General features: G+C 43.8%; 1 protein-coding gene across 3 annotated transcripts in view; it reads right to left on the bottom strand.

The window, feature by feature from the left end:
* FAM234A (family with sequence similarity 234 member A) overlaps window positions 1–15,548 on the bottom strand; it is a 28,145-nt gene extending 12,597 nt beyond the window's left edge. For 2 of the 3 annotated variants that reach the window (XM_064478250.1, XM_010991094.3), the window contains exon 1: window positions 15,485–15,548. The gene's annotated coding sequence lies outside the window, so the exon portion shown is untranslated. Of the gene's footprint in view, window positions 1–15,195; window positions 15,217–15,484 lie in introns of those variants that run through there. The other variant, XM_064478249.1, reaches the window with a different exon arrangement.
* Window positions 15,549–16,430: the final 882 nt, after the last annotated feature.

Here is a 16,430-nt window from a genome sequence, read left to right as displayed (position 1 = left end):
CGTAGACCCCCTAGGCACATTTAAAATCCACTGAAACCACCCTCTCTGGGTGGGGCCAGGCAGGAATATCAACCCCAGGTCCAGTGACGTGGAGAAGCACTGGCCCAGGAGTCTGCCCTTCTGCTGTGGTCACCTGGCTCTGGCCTCCAGGGGCTAGATTTCTCTTGCCTCCTGGCCATGCCATCTCTCCACTGCCAGCCTGGAGGAAAGCAAAGGGAGGTAGACCCTTGCCCCCTGACCCCAATCAAGATGCCTGAGGCTGGCTTCTTGGGTGTTCTGGTCCTTGTATTCTTGGCAAGCTTAGTAAAAGAAATCCTAGTGCAGACCCCAACCTAGTAAGTTACACCAACCGCTCCTTTTCCTAAATCAGCCTTCGACTCCCTAAGCTAAGAACCGAGGACAGAAAGAACCAAAAACAATTACTGAGGTAGTTGGGGTTTGTTTAAGTCAACAATAAATACACATGATTTGATGTCTGAAGGGTGTACAGGCATAAATCCCCTTCCTCCCGTAGCCCTCGAAAGACAAGAGGTGCGTTATTGGTTTCTTCCGGCTCCCTCCAGAAATACTCTGTGCACTGACAAGAAGAAAGTGTGTTTTTTAAATTGTTTATTTAAGTGTATGTACTAGGGCTTGAATCCAGCACCTCATGCATGCTAAGCATGTGCCCTACCACTGAGCTATACCCTTCCTGTTCTTTTTTTTTTTTAAATGTGACTAGAATAACCAAGTTATAAATCTGATCTCTGAAAACTAAAGGAAACATGGGCTCAAATTATTTTTGTCTCTACTACACAATTTTCCTGGCTGAATCAGATAAACAATGTATCCCATGCAAGAACAGAAGGTCGGTCTCTCAAAGACCTGGCTCTGGGTTTGGACAGCCTGGCTCAAATAACTATGCTGCCGCCCGTCTCTGTGACAGGATTCAGAAGCAGGAAGGGGAAGGCCCCCCAAAACGATGTATTAGATAAAATGAAACATAGACAACACACAAAATTCATTTTTACTTTCATTATGTCAAAATAATTTTGAGTGCTTACCTAATAAATCACTAGACAGGAGGTGTCTTTCAACAAATAGGTTAATATTTTCTTAAGGAATAATGACCTCCAGTCATTTCAAAACAAAAACAAAATAATCAAATGTTCTGTGCCAGGAATTTTAAGTGTGCCTTTCTAAGATTGCTTTTTTGTGTGCAATTATTTTCACTCTGCAAGTTTTAACTAACTGACGTGATGATTCAAAATAAAATTTAGAAAATTTAGGAGCGTATGGGTTCTGTTCCTGTGACAGAATTTCATGTAATATTTTCCCCCAGACAACTGTGCGTTTCATCTGATTTTACTGTTTTTTACATTCGGGGCTGTCAGCTTCCACTTAAACGACAGTAACAAGCATTTCTCACGGACTATTCTTCAGATAAGCTGAAGTGGTTTTAATAAAGCGTAGTAATGTTTAAATAGCAACTTTCCCTACTGTTGTTCCAAAAACATAGTCTTTTGACCAAATGACTTTTTAACACAGGGCATCTCTACCAAGTGCCCTGGAAGGTCTATTACTGGCAGAACAGGTTCAATAACAACTTGTGATGACAAGTCTTTTGACTGATGGGAAACACTAAACAATGCATGTCCTTGGTTATAAAATCATAAAGAGAACATTTTGTTAAACTCCAGAATCTATATACACCTTGAGGCCATAAGAGTTGATAGTTTTATTCATATCGTAAAATGCTATTTATGTATGAAACAAAGCAGGAATACATACTGAAAAGGTGTTACGTTTACAGAATATTTCTTTAATGTGTTACTTTCCCTAAAGGTAAACATACTTTTAATGTACACTTAACTAGTATGTAAGGAAGTCAAGCAAAGTAAGAATACAATTCCAGTGTTGTGCATATTGTCAGTGACAAGGAAGTTGCAAAGATCATCCTGAGAGACCCCATCTCCTCTTTGCCCAGCCCCTCCAGCGGTTACAGCACAACTGTAGCAGAGTGTCAAAGCCAGGAAAGTGACATCAGCACAATGTGTGCTCCAGGTTCTATGCCATTTCATCACCTGTGTAGGTTCCTGTCTATCAGGATACGGAACTACTCCGTCACCACAAAGTCCCCCACGTGCTCTCTGAGTCACATCCATCACCTCAACCCCTGGCAACTACCAATCTGTTCTCCATTTCCAAAATGTTGTCATTTAGGGAATGTTACGTAAATGGAAATCACATAGTATGTGAACCTTGCAATTGGCTTTTTTCACTCAACACAAAGCCCTCGAGGTTCATCTCTGCTGCTGCTGTATCAACACTGACACCTTTTTATTGCTGAGTAGCAGTCGCCCCTCAGTTCCCACAGGGGACTGGCTCTAGGCCCCCCACTGTGGGTATCAAAATCCACAGATGCTCAAGTCCCTTAAACAAAATGGGTGGTATCTGCACACGACTTAAGTCCACCCATCCTCTCGTAGACTTTAACTCAGCCCTAGATTACCTACAGTAGCCACTGCGTAGAGAATGCTGTGTAAATAGTCACCAGTATGCAGCAAATTCAAGTTTTGCTTTTTGGAACTTTCTGGACTTTTCCCCCCGGTAATATTTCAACCTGTGTTTGGCTGAATTCATGGGTGGGGAGCCCGTGGACACAGAGGCCAAACGGTATGTTTAGTTTTTAAAGAAACTGCAGCTTTGCAGTTTGTTTGCACACGTATTTAGGGCTGCTGTATTTTATGTGGCCTGGCCCTGTAATCACTGCACAATACCCTACTCTGTCGGTAAGCAATTACTGCTCTGAATTCTACCCCATCTGGTATTATTAGTCATTCTCATCTTCTCTTTTTTGGTTTGTTTGGGTTTTTCGGCAGGGGGGGGTGGAAGGGGGAGAGATTAGGTTTGTTCGTTTGTTTATTTAATGAAGGCACTGGGGGTTGAATCCAGGACCTCACGCAAGCCAACCATGAGCTCTACCACTGAGTATATTCTCCCCCCTTTTCTTCTCTTCTCTTCATGTTTGCATGATATCTCTTTCTATCCTGTTTTTTTAATCTACCTATATCACACATTTAAGTAGGTTTTTTTAGACAGCATATGACGCTTTTTTTTGTTTTTGTGTTTTTCAGCTTCACTCTGCAAATCTGTATTTTCAGACCACTTATTTTGGGGGGGTTGGTCAGGGGAAGTAATTAGGTTTATTTATTATAGCGGAGGTACTGGGGATCAAACCCGTGACTTCGTGTATGCTAAGCATGCACTCTACCACTGAGTATACCGTCCCTGCCCAGACCACTTGCTTTTAAGGAAACTATCGATATATTAGGCCTTTAATCTGTCTTTTTGTTGTTTGTTCCCTGTTTTTTGTTTCTAACTTTTGTTCTTCCTGACTTCTTGTGGATTACTTGAACATCATTTATAATTCCAGTTTTATTTGTCTACAGTGCTTTAGAGTGTATCTCTATTAGATTTTTAGTGGTTGCTCTGGATATTAACTAGACAGACCTAACTTATCAGAATCTCCCAGTGTCAGCATTTTACTAGTTTGAGTGAAAAGTCCCCACTGTAAGTCCTCTAACCAGTCCTGGGTGTAACAGAACTGTGTTAAACATTTCCTCTACGCACGCTGAAAACCACATCAATGTTAGTTTTGCTTCAATCATCAAACATAATTTAGAAAGTGCAAGAGAATGAAATCTTTTATATTTGCTCATATTTTTGCCTTTTCTATTCTTCTTTCTCTCTTCCTAATGTTCCAAGATTCTTCCTTTTATCATTTCATTGCTGTTTCAAGAATTTCCTTCAGTCACTCTTTTAGAGCAGGTTTGCTGACAACAAATTAATCTTCCTTCATTTGATAATGCCATTATTTCTTCATCATTCCTGATGAATAACCCACCAGGTATAGGATTCCGGGTTTGATATTTGTTAAGTTTTTTTCCTTCCAGCACTTGCCACTTCCTTCTGGTCTTCATGGTTTCTGATGTAAAATCTGCTGTCATTTGAACTGCTTTTCCCTGTAACTAACACGTCAATTCTCTCTCGCTTCCAAATTTTTTTCTTTGTCTTTATTTTCAGAAGTTTAATTATCATGTGCCTTAGCATGGGTTTCTCTGGGTAGGGCTCAGCTTCCTCAACTTGTACCACTTTTGCCAAATTATAGGTATTTTAGGCCATTATTTATTTCAGTTTCCTGGAGCAGTGGCACACCTGTCAGTGTTATGGGGGTGGGAGAGCTGCAGGTTGGGCTAGGGGGGTGGGTGGGACACGGTTCCCTCCTCCAGCTCTGTGCCTTCAGCCCCTCCAGTGTTTTCTTTTAAAGTGTATCTCAACAGAAAAAGTGAGTTGATTAAAGACAAGCATGAAGTAAAAATAATAGTAGAGTTATTCTGCAGGTACAGCAGAACCCTGAGTGTACACGAATGAAGTGGAAACACAGTTTCCACAGCCCTGCAGATGGTGGTGACACCTCAGCTCCCGGAAGAGGAAGTTGAGCCCCATCTGCTGCATGTCCTGGCTGTCAGGAATCGGTCAAATCTAGAACTAAAATCTTCTCTCCTGATCCAGGTTCTGCACTTTGGAATCATATCTAATCCCTTTTTCTACACATAAGCCTTTCAAAGTGTCTGAAAAGCATTAATGGTGGTGGGGGAACAGCTCAGTGGTCAAGTGTGTGCTTGGCATGCACGAGGTCACGGGTTCAATCTCCAGTACATCCATTAAAACAAAAATTCATTAAGAAAAAAAAAAGCACTAATTAAAAATGTGTTCAGGAGGTGGTAACGTGCTGCACTTAAAGCTGCTGCTCACATGGAAAGCCTCATCCTAACAGTTTCCTGTTGTCTATGTCTGCCTAAAACTCCCCTCCCCTTCAAATCCTACCACCCCTCAAGGCCCATGGAAAATGCCATCTCATGTATGAAGCCTTTTCTGGTTTTTCAGCCTGGTTTTTTTCCCCTTGGCAGTGGGGATACTTGTTTAAAAGGGAGGTCACCATTTAGGAACCGTTTCTACCTAATCTAACTCACCAGAAGTGGGAGAGTAGTCTAGCTGAGGGGCTGGGACCGGAGACTACCTCCCATCTGAGGCACCTTGGGCTTCTTACCCAACCTCTACACCAGTCAAGGTTCCTGTCTGTCAAAAAGACGTTAGCTAATTTAGGTCAAAAGAGAATCTGTTGGAAAGAGATCAGATAGTAAGTACTCAGAACTGACGGGAAGACCAGCCACACTCACACTCAGAAAATAGTGGCTATAAGGGATGCGAGGTGGCAGAGACCACAGTAAGGCCCTTGGCAGAGCAGTCTCGTTGGGACACTGCTGCTGGCACCAGGCCCCTGCCACTCCAAGGCTCTCTCAGTGGGATCCTCCCAGTACTGGCTGGGAGGTTGTCCGTTGTCCATTCTGTGAACAACCCAACACCCTGAGGCCGGGCCCTGCAGGTGCTGGTCGAGGCCCCTTTCCCTCCCCCACGCTCTTTCACCCGTGCCCTGGAGAAGCTGGAGCCAGTAGCGAGCACACGGTATAAACACAACTACCCCAAAAGCAGCACATCTTTTATATGGAGAGGGCTAAGGGGGACATGTCACATCACATCTTCTGAGTCCTGCCGGTCAAGCCACCTAGTCACCCAGGCCGCACAACAGAACACGGTGAGCTACGCCAAAGGCCACAGTCCTCACTGTGGGCAGAGTCTGACCTCGCAGCGTTATTTTTACCTTGGGGTCAGTAATAAACAATTTTGAAAAGCAAAATACTAACTTCTGCCTTGTAATGTCTGGGAGTATTGAAAGGCTTCGTTGGAAGGATGGCAGTAGGACCAGGGCCAAAGGAAAGAAGCCACAGGAGCTATTTCAGCTGAAACCCAGACTTGCTGAACCTTTTAGGAGGCAACAGTGCCTCTGAGACGGACAGACGGATGGAGGTTTCTGGCGCAGGGTGACAGCTCTGATATTTTACGACTGGAGGCTGAACCCCAAACTGGTCTTACAGCTTCAGTTTGCTGTGATCTCTTTAAGACCAAGGACTTCACTTACTGTTTTCACATAAATCACTGGTTCACTTGAATTCCTCCAAATCCTTTTTTCCCCTTTCCTTTTAATCATTAACAGAGTTCCAAGTTAAAGACACTTTATAACAAATAGGTGAAAGATATCCTGATCCTTCCCTAAAGGCTTCTGTTCTTTATGAGAGAAAACTGGGTAGGGAACACAGACCCAACTCCAGGAACTTTATTTACCTAAAATAAACTGAGTTAGACCGATGGAGAGATAACCTCACTGCTTGACTCCCTCAGGAAAGGACAATAAATTATGTCCAGCAGGTCAGTGGCTCTAGAAACCTCCACCTCTGCTGGGTTTCCAAGGGCAGAGGTGGGTCAGCAGGGACGAGGATCCCGTGTCAGGTGGGTCACTTCCACAGCCGACTGCTGCTGGCCGCACAAACATCTACTTGTGATGAAATGTCAGCGGGGAGGGTATAGTTCAGTGGTAGAGGCGTGCTTAGCATGCACAAGGTCCTGGGTTCGATCCCCAGTGCCTCCATTAAATAAATTAATTTTAAAAATAAACCTAATTGCCTCCCCCCAAAAAATTAAAATTAAAAAAAGTCATATAATGAGACACACACAAATGAGTGGGTGTAAAAACTGGTGGAATCAGTAGGACAAAGGTCCGCAGTGTTGTGAACTCCATTGTGCCAACGTCCATTTCCTGCTCTTGCTAACATGCTGGTTATTACATAAGGTGTCACCATGTGGGAAGTGCCTGAAGGGCATGGGGACAGCTCTGCCAGATTTTTGTAACATCCTCTCAGCCTATAATTAGTTCAAAAGAAACAGTTTAAAAAGATCAAAAAAGAAACAAAACCTTAGCAGGGGGCGCAGGGGTCAGAGCTTCCCCTGGGGCAGCCCTGGGGAATGTCTCAAAGCCATCTTATTACCGAGCTCTGGTTCCAAAGGCAGGGAGCTTTTTCTGTTTTGTTTTGTTTGTTCTTGGCAGGGTATCAATCAGAGAGGAGTTCTGCGGCAACTTGAAGACATCTGAAAGAACAGCCAAACCCCCGACATGCTACTATTTCAAAATAATGACGGGTTTTCTGAAAACCACCAGGACTCTTCTCCTTTCCCACCGGGAGCGGGGGGAGGAGATATTTGTAGTTCCTCACGACAACTTGTTGACAAGAATACCCCCAAAACACTTAAGGCACAAAGCAAATGCCAGAGTTCAGGAAGGGTCGCTGAAGCCAGAGGTGCCCAAGGGCTGGGAGCTCTCACTGCCGTGTGCTCGCCCCAAGTGTAACAGGGAAGAACAGATCTGACTCCATATTGGATCTGCTCCCTTGTCTAAGCCTGTGCTCTGTTTCCTGTGCTTAGTCATGCTGGTTCTGCACCTTTTGTAAAAGAATGATACCAATAGCCTTAAATATACAGGGCAGCCCATTCTCAAGGCTCTGACCTTTATAGGGTGTAACACTTTTCCATTCATATTTACAGATAAAAAGTTACAGAACAGAGAGTAACATTTGTCAGCGTTGGAGGTTTCCAGGAACCTCCTTACCTGACCTACCTGGACAGCTGCAAGAACAAAGATTTCAGACACCAAGAAGTTTGCAACAACCAACCACAACCTCTCCCCTTTTAGTATAAAAGGAGCCTGAGTTCTGACTTGGGGAAGATGGTTCTCCAGGACATTAGTCCCTTCTCCTTTGTCTGCTGGCTTTCCAAATGAATAAAGTCCTATTCCTTGTCCCAGCACCTCATCTCCTGATTTACTGGCCTGTCGTGCAGCAAGCAGAACGATTTTGGACTCAGTAACAGCAGGAGAGGCGCATGTGCACAGGAGGCCCCACACTCCCCTGACCCAGTGTAGAGCTTCAGGAGGCCTACCAGCCGGAGTGAGTCACCGCGGCCTTCCAGGCTGGTGCTGGCCCTGCAGTCACCATGAGGAGTCAGGCCATTTGGCTATTTTTGGGGGGTGGGGAATTACTTATTTTTATTTATTTATTTAATGGAGATACTGGGGATCGAACCCAGGACCTCATGCATGCTAAGCATGTGCTCCACTACTGAGCTATATACCCTCTCCCCCAATTTGTCTATTTTTGAAAAAACAAACAAGAACAAAAAACTTTCTCAATCCAAGAGTTAGCCTAGAGTTTCTAGCCCAAGAGTGGGCTCCCCAGATGAGTACTTTTTCATTTCACAGGACACAGCACGAAGAAAGTCCCTCTGCATGAAGCCTACCTACCCCGACTGGATCCCCTAGCTGGCGGAGAAGTTGCAAGGTGAGCACGGACATCTACCGGGGGATTTGGGAGTGGGATACACAGTTCTTCTCCGCTGGGAGCAGAGAAGCTTCCTGATTCCCCAGGGTGTCTTCCCTCTGGCCTGCTGTCAGGAGCAGGGTCAGCAGAAGTCTCAAAGCCCTGGGAGGCACTGCTGGGCAGGGTCTCCACGTTCCTCCACTCTGCAGAGCACCTGGGACAAGGCTGAACCAGAGCCTGGTGTGTTATGGGGCACCTGGCTCACAACCTAAGGAACAGAAGTGGCTCAAAATGCCAACATGACTCTGGCAGACTCAAAACACAGTACCCGAGGTTTCTCCCTAAACTGAATCAGTGTGTCTATAAACTTGGGGCTTTTTTTTTTATTTTTGTTTCAAATTGCAATTGCTATTATGAACTTCAACATAAAGAGAGAGCAAGAGAAACCTAAAAGGTGTTTTGCCTCTCACACCACAATGAAGCACCTGCAACCATACACCTGGAACAAAGCACATCCCTGAAATCACGTGTATTTATCAGTTCCTCACCTGCTAGTGTGGGAACAACCCACAGCCCCTGGGAACTAAGGGCTCTAAGTAGCCAGGCCCACTTGAAAGACAGGCTCTGCAAGTCCAACCTGGACATAAAAATGCCTATTTCTACGCTAGCAAAATTCAACACAGGCAGTCTGGAGAACAGGGGTCCTCGGGAATATCAAAGCAATAGGTCTTGAATGAAAACAAAATCCACATTTGTACGCATATACACGAAATTAAATGAATGCTTCCCAGATACAGAAAAGATTAAGAAGTTTTCTTCTAAAATGAAAGCGGTTAAGATACAACAGACAAAGAAAAGATAATAAAGAGAAAGACCCAAAGGTTAAGAGATTAGGATCTTCACCTCACTTGATCTAATGTTCTTTTCTGTCATTTCTAACAAGCTCCTGGTCTTGAGGACAGAAATCTGAAGCTGATCCACAGGATTTTCAAACAGTCAGGCTGGAATTTTCTCCTGTCACTTCTGAGCTTCTAAAATGATAACTATAGTCTACTTTTTGACTCGATGCCAAGTAAAACAAAACAAGAAAGAAAGAAAGAAAAACGTGAAGGATGAGAAAGTAAATGTATCAACATGATACACATTAAGGAAAAAGCTAGGACTCTAAGGATAACCTGTGAGAAATAAACAGAGTCCCCATTTAAAGTTTTTCTAAGGATTCTCCCCTGGGCACCAGGGAACCTTACCAGCTCCTGTGGGTGTGTCTGCTCAGGGCCATTTAAGCACCAAACCTACCCTCCTGCTGTGAGGAAGGACAATAAAATCCAACAATAGTTGCACAGCGAGGTAACATTTGAAGGGGCAGGAATACACAGTATTTGCAGAAAGGAAATAAAGATGTCTCTTCTTTCCCCAAGAGTTCTTTCTCTGAGAACTGTTTACTGAGTCAGATAAAACATAAAATTTAAAAATAAAAAAGTCTTACTCTAATTTTATTTTTAATGGGTAAAGAAAGCATAAAAATTCTAACAAGAACAGGAGGAAAGTTGCCAGAACAGATTATTGACAGTCCTACAGAAATTATGAAAGTAAAGGTTTAACTTTTTTTTATATAATTTTTTTAAATGGAGGTACTGGGGATTGAAACCAGGATCTTGTGCATGCTAAACACGTGCTCGACCACTGACCACCCCCAACTTATTCATCTAAAATTTGGTAACTTCATTTTTTTGCAGAAAAGATCATGTCAGGGTACTTTAATAAGAAACAATCCCCCCTCAATTTTTTTAAAGTTGTTTGTTTTGGTTTTTGGGGGGGAAGTAGTTCGGTTTATTTTTAATGGAGGTACTGGCGAATGAACCCAGGACCTTGTACATGCTAAGCATGTGCTCTACCACTGAGCTATACCCTCCCTCCCCTCAATTTTTAAATTTTGAATTTTATAGCATTCTTTTAAGGGAATTTTCAGACAACAAATCAAAATCAGACTTGGAAAATTAAGCACTTCAATCAAAAAGGTTGTTTGCATATTTTAAAAACTGCTTTAAAATAAGGAGAATTTTTGTTTAGTTTTCACTGCATGCCTTAAAGTCTTCACATTGGTTTTGGAGGAGAATTTTGAGAGCTTGATAGTACAGCTTGATTTTTGTGAGGGAATAACGAAGTCCACTTCAACTTGCCAAGAAATTCCAGTACAGACAATGGAACACTTTCTACCACTGATACAAAAATATCTACTCTGTGCATTACTTGACCTCAGTAGGGTGACAATTTCACAAAGTAGACTTTTTTTAAATAAGGTATTGAATATAGTTCCCTATGCTATACAGTAGGATTTTGTTTATCTATTTTGTATATAGCAGTTTCTGTCTGCTAATCCCAAACTCCTAATTTATAAAGTAGACATTATTTTAATCAAAGGTACTGCAAATTAGAAAACAGAGAGGGAGGGTAAAAATACACTTAAATGGGCAGAGGAGAGGCTTGGAGGAAACGGCAGACAAGTTTTTTAAATGGAAAAAATACATAAGGAATACTTAGGAAAAGATTCTGATCATGGATTAACTTTACCATCTGGCTTCAACAGTTAGTAACAGACACAGAAAGGATTTTGCCAAAAGATTAAAACAATGAAAAGACCACCTCACCACTCTGGCACTGCACACAGATAAGGTCTGGAGTGACCCCTAAAGGTTTGGGTGAGAGGAGAGCAGATTTCTTCCTTTTCTTGGGGAGCTCCCACCCCTAATTTACACTGGGTTGCAATATTTTCTAAAAGATAGGAATTACATAGAACAGAACATGCTCCGTCTTGTCACGTACCCACTGGGCATCTGTATTGTCCTGTCTGCAAACTGCCTTTGCCTACTTAGCCTCACGATGATGTGGCAGTAAGGGACACTGATTTTCAGTACCTCCCACGCCAGTCGCCCGCCTGGACACCCTGTCTCTGAGTCCTCCAAGCCTCAGCTGGACCAGCATAAAGCCTTAGAGAGTTCCGTGTGAGCGCTGTTGGCCGGACTGGGTTAGCCACCCTCCACCCCCAGAGAACTCAGCCTTTTTCTCTCCAAGCACTCATGATCCTCTTTCCATGGTCGGCAACTAAGAGCTATTTAAGGGCAGGAGGACTCAGCTGTGTCCCCATGCCAAACAAGTGGCAGACACTGGGGAGGTGTCAGTTAGACAGAGGAGAGGGCTTTATGGGGCCGTCCCTGGACCAGAAGGTGACTAAGACAGTGCTCACCATTCTCTTCACTCAAGGGCCTATCTTTTTGCACAGACCTCATGCTCTGTCATCGATCTTACAGCACATGTGCCCAAATGCTTGTCCCCAGAGCTGACTGTAATATATACAAATGATTTAGGAACATCGTTCACATTAGGAGGCCTGCTCCCAGCCGAGTGGCCCAAGTGTTCTGACAGCAGTTCAGCCAGAGGTATTTGAGAGGCACCCACAGAATCCAAGGGCAGCACTGGATTTTTGGCTGAGCAAAGCAGAAGTCAGACAATGACAGCTATAGTGTTCAGTTGTTTACAGCTGAACAACTATGCCCTCTCTTCACCAAGCAAATAATCTCAAGACAAAGAACAAGCCCTTAATCATCTTTCAAATGAGAACAAATTTACGGTCATGCCTTAAAATTTTATGGTTCCAGGATAAAGGCAAATGTTTCACAGGACACACAGTCAGCACCTAGGAATCAGCCCTTAGCACACAGCTTTTCCTTTACATGACCGCAGAACTTTCAGAGTACCTGAGCTCACACATACTGCTGAAAATAAGTTAAGGATGAACATCTACCTGCATTTCAGACTAGTAACTACTACACAGAATAAAGTTCTGTATGTTTGTCCATAAAATAGCATGGAGTAAGCCTTTTTCCTGAATTCTAAGGCAGATTTTATTTGCTTTGATTCCCCTGCCACAAATCAGTGTTTCTTCTCATCCTAACATTAAGGGGAGGGGCCTGGGGGGAGCAGAAGCTTTTGAAAAGATAAAGAATAACCCTTATTTGATCATTTGTGACCAACCCTATGAGACAAGGAGGTCTTTAATTTCAATTGATTTAATTTTTATTATTTATTTTTTTTAAACCTTTCATCATGTAAATGTTTCAACATGCACAAAAGTAGACCCCACCAGTCCCATTTATCCATCACCCAAATTCAACAATCACCAACACACAGCCAATCACTTTCACCTGCAAACCAGCACACTTCTCCCTAGGCCCCACCTCCAATTATTTTAAAAATCTGTTCTGACATTTTTAAAATTAGAGATATGTCACTTGATCTGCTTCCTGGTTATTCATCTAGGAATCAGCATTCTTCTTTTTTGACACTACATCCAGACAACCTAAGTTCCGTGAAGGATTTGACAAAGACTGATTCTTAGTGAGGTATACAGTAAGTTTTGAAACATCCATCAAATCCTGTAGATTCCAACTTATCACTTCAATTACAACATAATTTATCTCTTATAACTCATCTCTTCAATTTAGCTCCTCCTTTCGAGGACCACTGCTTTAGGTCATATCCTTATAACTTCTCACATGGACTACTGTAGCCCTCTCAAATATTATTTCCTTGATGCTGTAAGAGACACTTTTCTAAAGTATCTCCTGATCATGTCATTCTTCTGCTTGAAACCCCCGAACAACTCCTCACAACTTTAGAGCAAAGCCCAGACACCTGAGTCTGCCTGCACATCTTTCTAGTGTCATCTGTCCCCAAACCCTCTACCCAGCCTCTGTTCCCCAGTCACAAGGCCAATCTTTCTGCACCTGCTTTTCCTCTGCTCACCTTCATCTAGCAACTGCAACTGGGCCTTCAAAGCCCACTCAAACCAGATGCCCCCCACCTCCTCCGTACTCAGTGAGCCACTGGTGAGACCTCTCCCTCAGATGGTGAGGAACTTCAGATGGCATCACTTGTATATTGTCTGTTTTTCCAGGACAAAGCATACTGCTTGGCATAAAATAAACACACACATTCACCTGTCTGAATAAACATCCAATTCTTACTATGCTCTGCTCATAAACTTTTCTTGGAAGAGTAATTTATTAAAGTATTTATTTACTGTTTGCTTTGAAATCTACATCTTGTAGGAGCACCTGGCTTTAAAACCTGATTTGAAATAGAGAGTATATATCAGATATGGGGGTCAATTTGATCACCTGACATCCATTCCTTTTCTCTATAACAGCATCTGGATTTTCACTGACTAAATCCACCTTCTCACATGCTCTGTGAGTTCTGTTAACTTTGGGAAGGGTTCTTTGCCCAGGCCTAGCTAACTAATCAGATTCATGGTGATTAAGACACAATTGAACAACAGGTCTCGAACTTCATCTGGAATTAAAAGGAATAGGCAGTCTTTTCCCACAGGAGTGGTAAGTGAGATGGTAGATTTAAAATATGCCCAGAAGCTCTTGATATGCCTCCCTTCAAAGACAAAGTCTTTTGTACTTAGTGATGCCAGCAAACAGAATGTGGCTGGAGCAACAGAATTCCAATACTGGATCATAAAAGGTATTGTGGTTCCCATCTTCCTCCCTCTCCCCTCTGATCTCTTGCTCTGAGGGAAGACAACTGCATGTGAGGAAATGGGCCCTAAGGAATGGCCCATTAGGCTAGGAAATAAAGACTCCAGCCAAAGGCCATCAAGGAACTGAGGCCTTGAGTGAATAAGTCAGCTTGGAGTCAGATCCTTGGTCCCAATCAAGACTTTAGATAATGGAGGCCCCAGCCAGTATCTTGGTTTCAACTCCAGGAGAGTCCTTGAAACAGAATCACCTAAGTCACTCCCAAACTCCTGACTCACAGAAATTGATAATAAATGTTTGATGTTTTAATCCATTAAACTTTGTGTTGACTTGTTACACAGAAGATAATTAATACAAGTAGGTAGGACAGGGGCAGTAAACTAAGAAGTAAGCCAACACAGAGGGAAATAGGGCAAAGAGGACTATGAGAGGGTGGGGGACCAGTAAGACCTACACTTGCCATCACCAAATCCTGATGATTTCATTTAAGCCACAGGCCCCATCTATTTCTGCTCCCCTGGACCTTCCTGAATGAAAGCCAGCAGAATTCCTCCAGTGGTTCAACTAGTTTTAATGGACACTTGACACTTGAAGCCAAAAGCACCCAACCAGTGTGACAAGGACTCAGAGAACTGGTAAAATACCCAAAGAAATGTCCACTCAATTGACAACAGGGTCATTTCCAATTCACCCTTCCCTGCTCTGTATTGTCTCTAGCATGCTCCATATTTTGCTTACTTATTATCTATATCCTCATATCCTCCGTAGAATTGGAGATCCTTAGGACAGGAATTCTGTTTGTTGAATGCTATATTCTCAGCACCTGGTACCATGCCTGGCGCCCAGCAGACACTCAGTATTTGTTGCCTTCATCTAAGCTGCTGTAACCGCAGTGTGATCTGGTTGTGGCTCAGAAGGACATTATCAGCTGTAGGTGGAGGTGAGCTCACCACACAAGCTCCTCAGCTGAAATCACAGGGTTGCAAGTAATTGCAATTGTCTACCCTGATAACTTATCAGTCAGCTCCCAGGCAATCAATTCATGGGGGAGCTGGGAACTCTCACAGACCGACAGTGTTCTTTCCCCTTTTAAACTCTGCCTTGCCTTTTGCTCAGTAAGGCAGACTGTAGTGAGTGGTCACCTCTATAGATGAGTAACCGTCAGGTGAGCTTCGGGTTACTTTGCCAATTGTCTAACAGACGCTGCCCTAATAAGAGGGCATGAAGATCTGATCCTGGAGAGAGACAACATGGACATCCTGTTTTAGCACTAATATAGTTTTAATTACTCTCAACAACCTATGCAGCAATGGCTGACTTATCCACTGTGCAGGCAGCATTGAGGTTGGAAGATTCCTAATGGGAGTTAAATCCCCTATGTAAGGGAAAACGGAGCTGACCTGAAAGCCACTGAAGCCCAGGTCGTGGTAATGGGACCTGCCGATAGGCTGGGTCTGGAAGGACCGCGGAGCTGGCTGCCCCGGCTGCTCCTCCACCCACAGGGCGGCGCGGACACGCGTGGACTCCAACACAGGGCTGTGGGCGAAAGTATGGGCAGGTGCCCTTGGGGCTGGGATCTCCCGGGACCCAGTGGCCGAGGCAGAGAGACTCGGTCCAGGAGGGAAAAGGTGGGGACCGCGCGAGCCCCAGGACGCGCAAGCGCGAGGAGGACGAGCCTGCGCTACTCACCTACCACCTCACCCTCGCGCTGCCGAATGCGCTGCTGCCAGGCGGATCAGCCCTGGCCCTAGCGTCATTTCCGGTCAGGGCGGGGTGGGCGGGGCGGAAGCGCGGTCTGGCCCCACCCCACGGCCGGCCCAGGTTGCTGAGCAACGCGGGTGGTGGCGGGGGACCCCAGCCGGATAACCCCCAGACCCGGCACTGCCCCGCCCCCCAAGTCAGTCCTGCGGGTTCCAAGGATGGGCTCCTGTGGCTTTGCTCTTGCCCCACAGTTATTAACACGTCTGACCATCTCGTTAGTTTTACGTGGTTGGCCTGACGTTTCCTCTTCCTTAAGTGCCTACTCCTGCTGCTGGTCCAGTTTTATGCTGAGTGGCTTGTATTTTTCTCATTGTTTCGTGGTAGTTTGTATTGGTTAAGTTTTTGTAGGTGACGTTTGTTGTAAATATCTCAGTTTGCGTCTCCTCTTTTCACTTTATGGTGCCTTTTGATGAACAGAGGTTTCTATTTTAATATTAACAAACTACCAACCTTTTATGGTTAGTACTTTGTGTGTCTTGTTTGAGGAATCTTTTCCTACCCCAACTTACTCTCCTATGTACTTTTCTAATGGTTTTTAAAGTTTAAACTTGTGAAGTAAAATTTGTATTTTATGCCAAGACAAAAATTTTAACATAAAAGTATTCTCTGCCCTTTGGGTTCCTCTCTCCCTATACCGTGCACTGTGTATCTTTATTATATATGGACCAAACCTCGCTCACTGTAGGAATACCTGCTCAACTATAAAGAGCAACATTCACTTAGCATCAATAAGACAACTCCTTAAAAGATAACGTTCCTTCTTGATCTTGTAAGGAGTCAAATGACCCACCACAATGATGCTTAGCTCTGGTTATGTAAACTGTCGTTAATATGTCATTTGATGTACAGTCCTCTGTCTCAAAAAACTTACATT

The sequence above is a fragment of the Camelus dromedarius genome, chromosome 24 (genome assembly GCF_036321535.1).
Source record: "Camelus dromedarius isolate mCamDro1 chromosome 24, mCamDro1.pat, whole genome shotgun sequence".
NCBI classification, from domain to species: domain Eukaryota; kingdom Metazoa; phylum Chordata; class Mammalia; order Artiodactyla; family Camelidae; genus Camelus; species Camelus dromedarius.
Note: the sequence above shows the minus strand (reverse complement) of the source record. Positions and strands in the feature narration are given on the sequence as shown.